Source organism: Cherax quadricarinatus, chromosome 71 (genome assembly GCF_038502225.1).
Source record: "Cherax quadricarinatus isolate ZL_2023a chromosome 71, ASM3850222v1, whole genome shotgun sequence".
Classification (NCBI taxonomy): Eukaryota; Metazoa; Arthropoda; class Malacostraca; order Decapoda; family Parastacidae; genus Cherax; species Cherax quadricarinatus.
Genome location: NC_091362.1, coordinates 12,257,593 through 12,270,344, shown reverse-complemented (window position 1 = coordinate 12,270,344; position 12,752 = coordinate 12,257,593). Strand labels below are relative to the sequence as shown.

General features: G+C 38.8%; 1 protein-coding gene across 6 annotated transcripts in view; it reads left to right on the top strand.

Moving 5' to 3' along the window:
* LOC128700299 (AKT-interacting protein-like) overlaps positions 1 to 12,752 on the top strand; it is a 238,328-nt gene that overhangs the window by 119,000 nt on the left and 106,576 nt on the right. The gene's annotated exons all lie outside the window — the stretch shown is intronic.

Genomic DNA, 12,752 nt, shown 5'->3' with positions numbered 1-12,752 from the left:
ATTGGAAAGCTCTGGTTTTAATTTGGAAAGTGAAGAAAACTCAGACTTTATGTATATACAAGCTTTTAAATATTGTTTAGGTGCTGAGGACCGATCCTGCGACCTTGCGATTGCAAGTCAACGACCAGAAGTGTTGGTGAGACCTAGAGCCTCCGGCTGAGGCCCAGTGTCAGGGTTGGTCCAGCTGGAGACCAGTTTCTTTTTGTTCATCGACGCATTCCTGAATCAGCACCAAACGCACTGTATGACCCCTATGGGTTTAGCACTTCCCTATAATATTTTATTATTAATGCATTTGCACCATTTGTGCATCAACAGTCAGTAGAAACAACCATCTCTGAGATACATAACTCACGAAATATAGATCCATCGCTACTAATAATTGACCGATGGTCAGCCGCACCTGCACCATTGGGCCAATGGAATCAATCTCCTCCATAGGTCCAGTGGAATCACAGTTCCCGCTATAGGGCCAGTGAAATCAGTCCCCGCCATAGGTCCAATGGAATCAGTCCCAAAAACAGGCCCCATCGTCTTCCCTTTCACCACTGAATAGCATTTATAGTGCATGACAAATGATGAACCACCACTGAGTAGAAGTAGGACCAGTGGAATCAGTTCTCGATATAGGGCCAGTGGAATCAGATCCTTCGATTATAGGATAATGGGCTCGTCACCTACACATCTAAGACGCCTCCAGGATAGTGTGGAGTTAAACAGGGTTTTATCATTATATTAATGATATGCAATGCCGACAAGTTGATGAATAAGAAACATGTACAAAACCTGGGTATCTTTACTGAGATGTTTCGCCTGCACTGGAACTTTTCTCTGTAATACATCTTCACCTTTTCTCTGGCTCCATTATACAAGCACCAGATAAGTCTGGTCCAGGGCCGGGCTGCGAAGGTAGGAAAACTCGAGAAACTATACAAAGGTTGGTATATCAAAGGTCACAGGTACGTTTCTACCCTCATGCCTTTGCTTTTAGATAGATCAAGGCTAAGGGGCTAAACATCCATCAAGGCGAAGGGACTGATAAAGCTGGGGCAGGGAGTGTGTGGACCTAGTAACAACCAATGAAGAGGCGGGGCCAGGAGCTATGACTTGACCTCTACAACCACAAGTAGGTGAGGTGAACATTGAATACCTTGAAATTACCTTTCCATTTCTTCCACTGTCTCCAGTATAAGAGACTCCACTGTAAGTCGTATATACTTGAGAGACGGAGAAGCGGAGAGGTAATTTGAAGGTATTTCGTCTCTTAGCCTTGATAGTTGTCTAGTTTCTTAGCCTTGATAGCTATCTAGTCCCTTAACCATGATATTTGTCTAGTCCCTTAGCATCGATAGTTGTCTAGTCCTTAGCTTGATAATCGTCTAGTCCCTTAGCCTTGATAATTGTCTAGTCCCTTAGCTTTTATAACTAATCCCTTGACTTGATCTATGTAAAACAAAGGCATGATGGCGGAAACACTTACACTGGAGCCAGAGGTGCAGCAGGTGTATTAGAGTAAAAGAAAACCTGCTGTTCAGGCGAGACGTTTCGTCAGTAAACATGCACAAGTGTTGTTCAGCTTGTAGTTATTGTATACTGTTGATGGAATGATGTTTGCCTGACACAGCAACCCCATGGAATATTGGTACAGATAATATATTTTACAACTCTATTGCCATTCACTATTTCCACTAGTGGGTCCTGCCCACCTGTGAGGCTATCTCTGACTGATGCATCTCTCCTAATACTCTAGTATACAAGCCTCTGCTTTAGATGGGTTAAGGCTAAGGGTCTGAACACTTTAAAATTAGCTCTCCCCTTCTTCCACCGTTTCCAGTATAAAAGTCGCCTCTATATTAAATTTGGGGGGGGGGGAGGCTTGCTGCACAGGCGAAGTGTCTCGTCAGTCGAGATACCCAGGTGTTGCATGTCTTATTCATCAGGGTTAGTAATGAGCTGGTTACACAATAAACAAAATTATATAAAGATTACAATGAGCGCATTCATTGTTGAGAGACTGGTCCAAGGGACTGCCAGTGGTACTGTGTTGGTTAGGCAGGCTTGAGTGACAGTTGTTTATAGTAGGCATTTAGAATATTTATCCAGCATTTTTGTAATATGTTATTGTGAATTAAATATTTAGACATTTCTTGCGTATTTGTGGATTCCTAGAATTTTTCACATTCACAAGAATTCCTAGAATTTTTCACATTCACAAGAATTCCTAGAATTTTTCACATTTTTCACAAGATATTTGAATAATTCTGCTGACAAAGTTTTTATTTAGTTTGGTGTACGTTAGCTGCTGGTAGCCTAGCGGTAGCCAGCCGGTAATAACACAAGTTTCCTTATTTTGTTAGGTGTGGTTCTCTCTGCATGACATTGATAATAAATGGATTGACTATTATTATTCTCACTCTGTTTAAAGTCTAAGAGACGAAGGTCATTCTGTTTTATTTTCCTGAGACCGCTAGTTACAGTAGACTCCATCCCTGTAGGACACACCTTTGGCAACACATCGGTTCTATCAGACATTTGAAGGCCAAGGCGAGAGGGAATCCACAGAAGGTGGATGCTGACTCAGTTGTTTATAATTTTACTACACCTGTGCCTGCCTTCTGACACAAACATATTACAGTCGTGCTTCATGGAGTTTAAGGCAGTTATTTATAGACTTAAAGGATCACTTACAATTTAGGTGCTAAGATTAGATAAGTGCATACATTTGTGTGAAACGAGTATCGCTGCACATCTGGTATGGTGTGAAGACACCTGTAGAGGGTGAGAGAGAGAGAGAATGAGAATGAAAAATAATTGCTGTTGCATCCCTGCTTTATTTACATTTGTGACAATTTTTAATTAGTAAACCTTGAGTTAAAAAGACTTGATTACTAAAATACGTGAATAAATTCATTGCTGCAGCTCCAGACAGACGTCTCGTGATTGGTAATAGTTCACAACAGCCATCATTGCCATAATTCTACACTATATAACTGAATGTCGCGAGTACAGTACTTTTGAGGCAGGCAAGGTGAATAAGAAAGACGAGCACGTAAATGAGCAGAACAAGGAAATATAAGAATTGGGAGAGATATTGAGAAATGAAAGAAGACCAGGGACTCCCCTGGAAAATTTGTCGTTGCTAATTTAAACAGAATGAGATAAAAGTTTATTTAGGAAATTAACATAGATTTGTAAATCAATAATGAATAACAGAAATAAAATATTTTAGTCTCTCGCTGCCTTCAAGAAGGGTGTGTCTGTCCTCAAGAACTCGAGAGCTAAAAAGTTGGAGCTACCTTCCCTTTTTTTGGTTGACTTATTTTCTTCGCACAACTTATTTTCCTATGTGCTGTATTACCCGCTATATATATATATATATATATATATTATTGATGAGGGGAAAAGGGTGAGTGATGCACTTAGGAGTCTGTGGAGACAAAGAACTTTGTCCTTGGAGGCAAAGAGGGGAATGTATGAGAGTATAGTTTTACCAACACTCTTATATCGGTGTGAAGCATGGGTGATGAATGTTGCAGCGAGGAGAAGGCTGGAGGCAGTGGAGATGTCATGTCTGAGGGCAATGTGTGGTGTGAATATAATGCAGAGAATTCGTAGTTTGGAAGTTAGGAGGAGGTGCGGGATTACCAAAACTGTTGTCCAGAGGGCTGAGGAAGGGTTGTTGAGGTGGTTCGGACATGTAGAGAGAATGGAGCAAAACAGAATGACTTCAAGAGTGTATCAGTCTGTAGTGGAAGGAAGGCGGGGTAGGGGTCGGCCTAGGAAAGGTTGGAGGGAGGGGGTAAAGGAGGTTTTGTGTGCGAGGGGCTTGGACTTCCAGCAGGCGTGCATGAGCGTGTTTGATAGGAGTGAATGGAGACGAATGGTTTTTAATACTTGACGTGCTGTTGGAGTGTGAGCAAAGTAACATTTATGAAGGGGTTCAGGGAAACCGGCAGGCCGGACTTGAGTCCTGGAGATGTGAAGTACAGTGCCTGCACTCTGAAGGAGGGGTGTTAATGTTGCAGTTTGAAAACTGTAGTGTAAAGCACCCTTCTGGCAAGACAGTGGAGTGAATGATGGTGAAAGTTTTTTCTTTTTCGGGCCACCCTGCCTTGGTGGGAATCGGCCAGTGTGATAATAAAAATAATATATATATATATATATATATATATATATATATATATATATATATATATATATATATATATATATATATATATATATATATATATATATATATATATATATAATTTTTTTTTTCAACAAGTTGGCCGTCTCCCACCGAGGCAGGGTGACCCAAAAAAGAAAGAAAAGCCCCAAAAAGAAAATGCTTTCATCATCATTCAACACTTTCACCACACTCACACATAATCACTGTTTTTGCAGAGGTGCTCAGAATACAACAGTTTAGAAGCATATACGTATAAAGATACACAACATATCCCTCCAAACTGCCAAGATCCCAAACCCCTCCTTTAAAGTGCAGGCATTGTACTTCCCATTTCCAGGACTCAAGTCCGACTATATGAAAATAACCGGTTTCCCTGAATCCTCTCTCCAACCCTTTCGAGGACGACCCCTACCTCGTCTTCCTTCCCCTATAGATTTATATGCTTTCCATGTCATTCTACTTTGATCCATTCTCTCTAAATGACCAAACCACCTCAACAACCCCTCTTCTGCCCTCTGACTAATACTTTTATTAACTCCACACCTTTTCCTAATTTCCACACTCCGAATTTTCTGCATAATATTTACACCACACATTGCCCTTAGACAGGACATCTCCACTGCCTCCAACCGTCTCCTCGCTGCTGCATTTACCACCCAAGCTTCACACCCATATAAGAGTGTTGGTACTACTATACTTTCATACATTCCCTTCTTTGCCTCCATAGATAACGTTCTTTGACTCCACATATACCTCAATGCACCACTCACCTTTTTTCCCTCATCAATTCTATGATTAACCTCATCCTTCATAAATCCATCCGCCGACACGTCAACTCCCAAGTATCTGAAAACATTTACTTCTTCCATACTCCTCCTCCCCAATTTGATATTCAATTTTTCTTTATCTAAATCATTTGATACCCTCATCACCTTACTCTTTTCTATGTTCACTTTCAACTTTCTACCTTTACACACATTCCCAAACTTATCCACTAACCTTTGCAATTTTTCTTTAGAATCTCCCATAAGCACAGTATCATCAGCAAAAAGTAACTGTGTTAATTCCCATTTTGAATTTGATTCCCCATAATTTAACCCCACCCCTCTCCCGAACACCCTAGCATTTACTTCTTTTACAACCCCATCTATAAATATATTAAACAACCATGGTGACATTACACATCCCTGTCTAAGACCTACTTTTACCGGGAAGTAGTCTCCCTCTCTTCTACACACCCTAACCTGAGCCTCACTATCCTCATAAAAACTCTTTACAGCATTTAGTAACTTACCACCTATTCCATATACTTGCAGCATCTGCCACATTGCTCCCCTATCCACTCTATCATATGCCTTTTCTAAATCCATAAATGCAATAAAAACTAACCTACCTTTATCTAAATACTGTTCACATATATGCTTCAATGTAAACACTTGATCTACACATCCCCTACCCACTCTGAAACCTCCTTGCTCATCCGCAATCCTACATTCTGTCTTACCTCTAATTCTTTCAATTATAACCCTACTATACACTTTTCCTGGTATACTCAATAAACTTATTCCTCTATAATTTTTACAAACTCTTTTGTCCCCTTTCCCTTTATATAAAGGGACTATACATGCTCTCCGCCAATCCCTAGGTACCTTCCCCTCTTTCATACATTTATTAAACAAAAGTACCAACCACTCCAACACTATATCCCCCCCCCCTGCTTTTAACATTTCTGTCATGATCCCATCAGTTCCAGCTGCTTTACCCCCTTTCATTCTACGTAATGCCTCACGTACCTCCTCCACACTTACATTCTGCTCTTCTTCACTCCTAAAAGATGGTATACCTCCCTGACCAGTGCATGAAATTACCACCTCCCTTTCTTCCTCAACATTTAAAAGTTCCTCAAAATATTCTCGCCATCTACCTAATACCTCCCTCTCCCCATCTACTAACTCCCCTACTCTGTTTTTAACTGACAAATCCATACTTTCCCTAGGCTTTCTAAACTTGTTTAACTCACTCCAAAATTTTTTCTTATTTTCATTTAAATTTCTTCACAGTGCCTCTCCCACTCTATCATCTGCTCTCCTTTTGCACTCTCTCACCACTCTCTTCACCTTTCTTTTACTGTCCACATACTCTGCTTTTCTTATAACACTTCTGCTTTGTAAAAACCTCTCATAAGTTAACTTTTTCTCTTTTGTCACACCCTTTACTTCATCATTCCACCAATCACTCCTCTTTCCACCTGCCCCCACCCTCCTATAACCACAAACTTCTGCCCCACATTCTAATACTGCATTTTTAAAACTATTCCAACCCTCTTCAACCCCTCCACTACTCATCTTTGCACTAGCCCACCTTTCTGCCAACAGTCGCTTATATCTCCCCCGAACTTCCTCCTCCCTTAGTTTATACACTTTCACCTCCCTCTTACTTGTTGTTGCCACCTTCCTCTTTTCCCATCTACCTCTTACTCTAACTGTAGCTACAACTAAATAATGATCCGATATATCAGTTGCCCCTCTATAAACATGTACATCCTGGAGCCTACCCATCAACCTTTTATCCACCAATACATAATCTAACAAACTACTTTCATTACGTGCTACATCATACCTTGTATATTTATTTATCCTCTTTTTCATAAAATATGTATTACTTATTACCAAATCTCTTTCTACACATAGCTCAATTAAAGGCTCCCCATTTACATTTACCCCTGGCACCCCAGATTTACCTACTACTACCTCCATAACATTTTTACCCACTTTAGCATTGAAATCCCCAACCACCATTACTCTCACACTTGATTCAAAACTCCCCACGCATTCACTCATCATTTCTCAAAATCTCTCTCTCTCTCTCTCTCTCTCTCTCTCTCTCTCTCTCTCTCTCTCTCTCTCTCTCTCTCTCTCTCTCTCTCTCTCTCTCTCTCTCTCTCTCTCTCTCTCTCTCTCTCTCTCTCCTCTACACTTCTTTCTTCTCCAGGTGCATGCACGCTTACTATAACCCACTTTTCACATCCAGTCTTTATTTTACTCCACATAATCCTTGAATTAATACATTTATAGTCCCTCTTTTCCTGCCATAGCTTATCCTTCAACATTATTGCTACTCCTTCTTTAGCTCTAACTCTGTTTGAAACCCCTGACCTAATCCCATTTATTCCTCTCCATTGAAACTCTCCCACCCCCTTCAGCTTTGTTTCACTTAAAGCCAGGACATCCAGTTTCTTCTCATTCATAACATCCACAATCATCTCTTTCTTATCATTTGCACAACATCCACGCACATTCAGACTTCCCACTTTGACAATTTTCTTCTTATTCTTTTTAGTAATCTTTACAGGAAAAGGGGTTACTAGCCCATTGTTCCCGGCATTTTAGTTGACTTTTACAACACGCATGGCTTACGGAGGAAAGATTCTTATTCCACTTCCCCATGGATATAAAAGGAAAAGTAATAAGACCAAGAACTATTAAGATAAAATCAAAGAAAACTCAGATGAGTGTGTATAAATCAACGTGTCTGTGTAGTGTGACCTATATATATATATATATATATATATATATATATATATATATATATATATATATATATATATATATATATATATATATATATATAAATAATGTATGTATATATAATGTGCCAAAGAGGTAAAACTGGTTAGTTAGCAAGAACTCATTTGAAATTAAGTCCTTTCTAAAAATTTCTCTTATACATTTAAAGATATATATTTTTTCATTTATGTTAATGTAAAAATTAATAATTTTGTGTCAAAAGAATCTTTGAAAACTTATCTAGCCGTATAACAAGTGCAATTTAATTTAGCCTAATCCAACTAAATATATTTTAGGTATATACTGATATACATTTTTTTTTCTTTGGGTTCAGAATAATTTTTGCGAAATTATTGCATACACATATTTTTGCTTGCCTTATTCAGCAAGAATAGCATTGCTATTTAAGCCAAAATAGCAAGTTTTTACCTATCCGGCACGACATATATATATATATATATAATATATATATATATATATAATATATATATATATATATAATATATATATATATATATATATATATATATATATATATATATATATATATATATATATATATATATATATATATATATATATATATATATCGCGCAAAAAATTGTGAACATCTGTGGAAAATGCAAAACTACCACAGGGAGAGTTGAAAGATAGTTCTAGGCCCCCGTGGTTATTTTGCATATATATATATATATATATATATATATATATATATATATATATATATATATATATATATATATTTATAATGTCGTGCCGAATAGGCAGATCTTGGCTTAAATAGCAACGCTCATCTTGCCATACAGGACTAGTGAAAAATTGTGTATGCAATAATTTCGCCAAAATCATTCTGAACCTAACGAAAAAAATATATTTCACTGTGTTTGTTTAGTATTAAATTATTGTAAACAAATCTAAAATATATTTAGTTGGGTTAGGCTAAAATAAATTGCGCTTGTTATAATAAGGTTATGTACGTTTTCTAAGTTCCTTTTGGTGCAAAATTATAAATTTTTACATCAACATTAATGAAAAAAATATATCTTTAAACGTATAAGAGAAAATTTTAGAAAGGGCTTAATTTTAAATGAGTTCTTGCTAATTGACCAGTTTTACATATTCGGCACGACATATATATATATATATATATATATATATATATATATATATATATATATATATATATATATATATATATATATATATATATATAATCAAGTCGGGATGGCCCCATTGCTGAAAAGGTGCTTGCCAACTTGCTTTGGGCTGTAACATCAGACAGGGAGACTGTCCGTCTCCAAGCTGTGAGCGCACATCACTCTGGTTACTTCCTCCAAACAATTCCCATTTCGGCAATGGGAACATGCCTCGACCCTAAGACCTTCTGTATTGCAGTAGCTCTCCGCCTTGCTGCCCCAGTTCACACGGAATGTACGTGTATTTGCGGCGATGCGTAAGCCGACCAATATGGTCTACATGGTCTTAACTGCTCCAAAACCAAGGGCTGGCACGCAAAATGTAATGAAGTCAACGACATCGTAAAGAGAAGCCTTTCTACACTGGATGCCCAGCCAAGAGAGCCCCAATCACTAGCAGCCAACAATACTCACAACCCAGCAAACCGCCCCGATGGGATCACCATCTATCCTTGGAAGATTGGCAAGCTCTTAGCATGGGCCTATACCTGCGTGTAGACGCTGGCTGACATCTACATCCATCACAGTGTCGGGCGACAGTGAACAGCTGCTGATCACAGGGAGGAGTACAAGATCGGCAAGTACAGAGACATAGGCCAGCAGTATCAGTTTGTCCCGATGGGATCAGATATCTTAGGATCATGGGGAAAAAAAAAACACCACACGCTTCCTTAAAGAACTGGGTTCCACACTTATCGACACCCCCAGGGACCCAAGGGCAGCCACTTTCATGTTCCAGCGCCGCAGTGTGGCCATCCAGAGGGGAAATGCTGCATACTTGGATTGTGTCCAGCTTCGGAGGGATTAGAGGAGATTCATTATTTTTTATACATTGTGCCAATGTATTCACGTTTGTGGTTTTTGTGAATGCATTCTCTCTATAAATAAAGTTCACATAGAATATAGAATATAGGGGGTGGTAGGAGAAGAAAATATTCCAACAGCTTCGGGGAGTGCCTTGAGTTTTCCTTGAAGTACGTGTATTCTCTTCTCTGAGGACGAGAGTTCCCAGTCCAGTTCTAGAGGTGGTACCTATACCTAAAGTATATAGTTTTCTCTTTGAGATTAAGACACATGTGCAACATCTGGGTATCTTTATTGTAGACGTTTCGCCATCCAGTGGCTTTATCAATACAAATTCTAGGACATAACTTGAAGACAGTAGAACTATGTACAGAAGATGAGGTAATCAGTCCCTCAACCTAGGAGTAGGTGCAAAGAGCACCATAGTCGTGGAGATTCTCCACGACTATGGTGCTCTTTGCACCTACTCGTAGGTTGAGGGACTGATTACCTCATCTTCTGTACATAGTTTTACTGTCTTCAAGTTATGTCCTAGAATTTGTATTGATAAAGCCACTGGATGGCGAAACGTCTACAATAAAGATACCCAGATGTTGCACATGTCTTTATCTCATCTTGTCGGTATTATATACCATTCGTACACAGTTTTCTCTTTAAACAGTTTGCATCCGTCAGAGAGATTAAAAGGCAGCTAGAGACAATCATTGACCAATAGGGTGGGGGACGTCAGTCAGTACCAGTTGCTGCTAGAGATTTGCGTGATATTGATAATGTCTGTGTTTAGGTTTAGCTCTGAGCATGAGTACAGTGTGCTGCAGGGTCCCCACCCCCTGGTGTTGATGCTTGTGATGGTGGTGGTAGAGGTGGTGAGGCGAGGTGGTGGTGGTGCAGCTGGGGGTGATGAGGTTGTGGTAGTGGTGGTTAGAAAATGCAGGTGATGAATTCACATTACCTGTTCTGATATATGAGCATTGAAATTGAGGGAGGCAGTTGCCAGTGGGTTTATATTAAGAATAAATCTATATAAATCAATGTAAAACGATTGTTAAAAACCACTCATAATGGAATATATAGTTATTCATGACCCAGGAAAATACATTTTTCTAAGAGTGACATACTTAAATGTTTGCTGATGTTACTATCCTGAAATGTGCAAAACTTCACTAAAGAAAAGACCGTTGTGTAAGCTAAAGTGCCAGTTTTATGTGATGCCGACAGAACGAAGCAGTGCACAGGAGAGTGGCTAAATCAATTTAAGTGCAGAGATAAAGGTTTAGAGGAGCACAAAAGTAAATGCCAAGTAGCCGAGACACTGAGAGACAACAGATGTTATAGGAGGAATATATGCATAGCGTTGAGGACTCCCAGGGTCTGCAAAACAACCAACATCACCCAACACTGACAACCACTAGTACTTGTCGGAAGAAGAGTACACACACTAATCAATCCAGTATGAGATGGATGGAGCAGTACCGAAAAAAATTATGATCAGTTTTCAAAATCTATCATGCAAAGACTTAAAGAAAAAAAGATATTGCTTATTAATAACAAAAACTTTAAACACGTTAGAGGTCGCGATCAAATTTAGACGAACGAGTAACTACTTCAGCCATATGAATTAAATAAAGGAAACTGGCTTTTTCACGAAAGTGATTGTGATAGTGTAGAGCAAATACACCCGGGTAAGTACACATACCACCTGCAAGAAAACAAAATGAACAAAATCGTTCAAAAAATATAAGACTAAATATTGTTTTCACTTGCCTTAATTTTAAATAAGACAGTAACACTGTTGGTCTCTACTTACAAGTGAAGTTACATACACTGAAGACGATATGAAAATCAGCACTCTTATGAAAAACACTTTTCCACGAAGGGGAGTTTACCTTGATGGATCGAACCTGATTACCTCCCACTCCCTGGGAGTTGTACGACTTAAAGGAATCCAATAATAATTCTGAGAGACTCATAAATGTCTGTTAAACAATGGAGTCAGCAACTCCGGGTATAAGACCCCAGACAGTTTTTAATGAACTCTCCCCAGTCTACGGAATATATATCGTTTATTAACACAAATTGTACGGGAGGTACTATCCGGTTCTGTGAAGTGAAACTAAAGCGTGTTAACCGTTTTGCACTCTACCAGAGTTGCTCGTCATTGATTTCTCTCATGAACATGGAAGATGGCAAATAAGTCTTGATGTCCTGAGTTCCTTAATGCTTCTTATTTCTCTAATATATCCTTCGAGACGGTATTAAGAAGTCAATTATCGGATTTATGGAAAAGTGTTTCACATTGAAGGTCAGCACGGCTGTAGAGCAACTTTCTCATAACTATTAGACCAATGTGAAAAACCATGGCGGTATTGGAAGACAATATCAATGCAGATTTTGTATAAATTTTGCAGGCGTAATTGATGAATATAACCATAGGGTAATAGCTTACAAAATAAGGCCAAAACGTATGAATGAAGGTGGAAATTCAAATTTCTAAAAAATAAAGAAATACTAGACAAATTGCAATCTAGTCTGAGCAAAGCACCTTTGCCGTTTCTCAGCGTTATAGCAGACACGTAAAAACGTTAACCACAGCTTCGAGTCATGTTTTGCGGACGATACAAGAGTAAATATAGTCAAATACTCTTAAAAAAAAAAAAGCTACATTTGGATAACTGTAATGTTTTGAATTGGAAAGCGGAAAACCAGATATAAAATATACTAACAAATACCAACTGCTCCAACGCGCTTATGTATGAGGAGGATGAGATATGGGGTAACTTTAGAGTTCGTTACTGTGTGGGTAGCAGAAGTTTATGGGTATAGTATAAGGATGGGTGCAGGCGGGACGAAGAGAAATTGGTGAAATGATGCAATAAAGAGGGTGGTAAGGAAGAAAAAAATAGCATGTAATGTGAAAATGATAGATTAAGGTTGATTGATGTTGGTTTGCCGGTACTGCCGGCCCGGGTCTTCTCCATATGGCGACCTCGCGGTGGCCCCCCCGGGTGGGGGTGT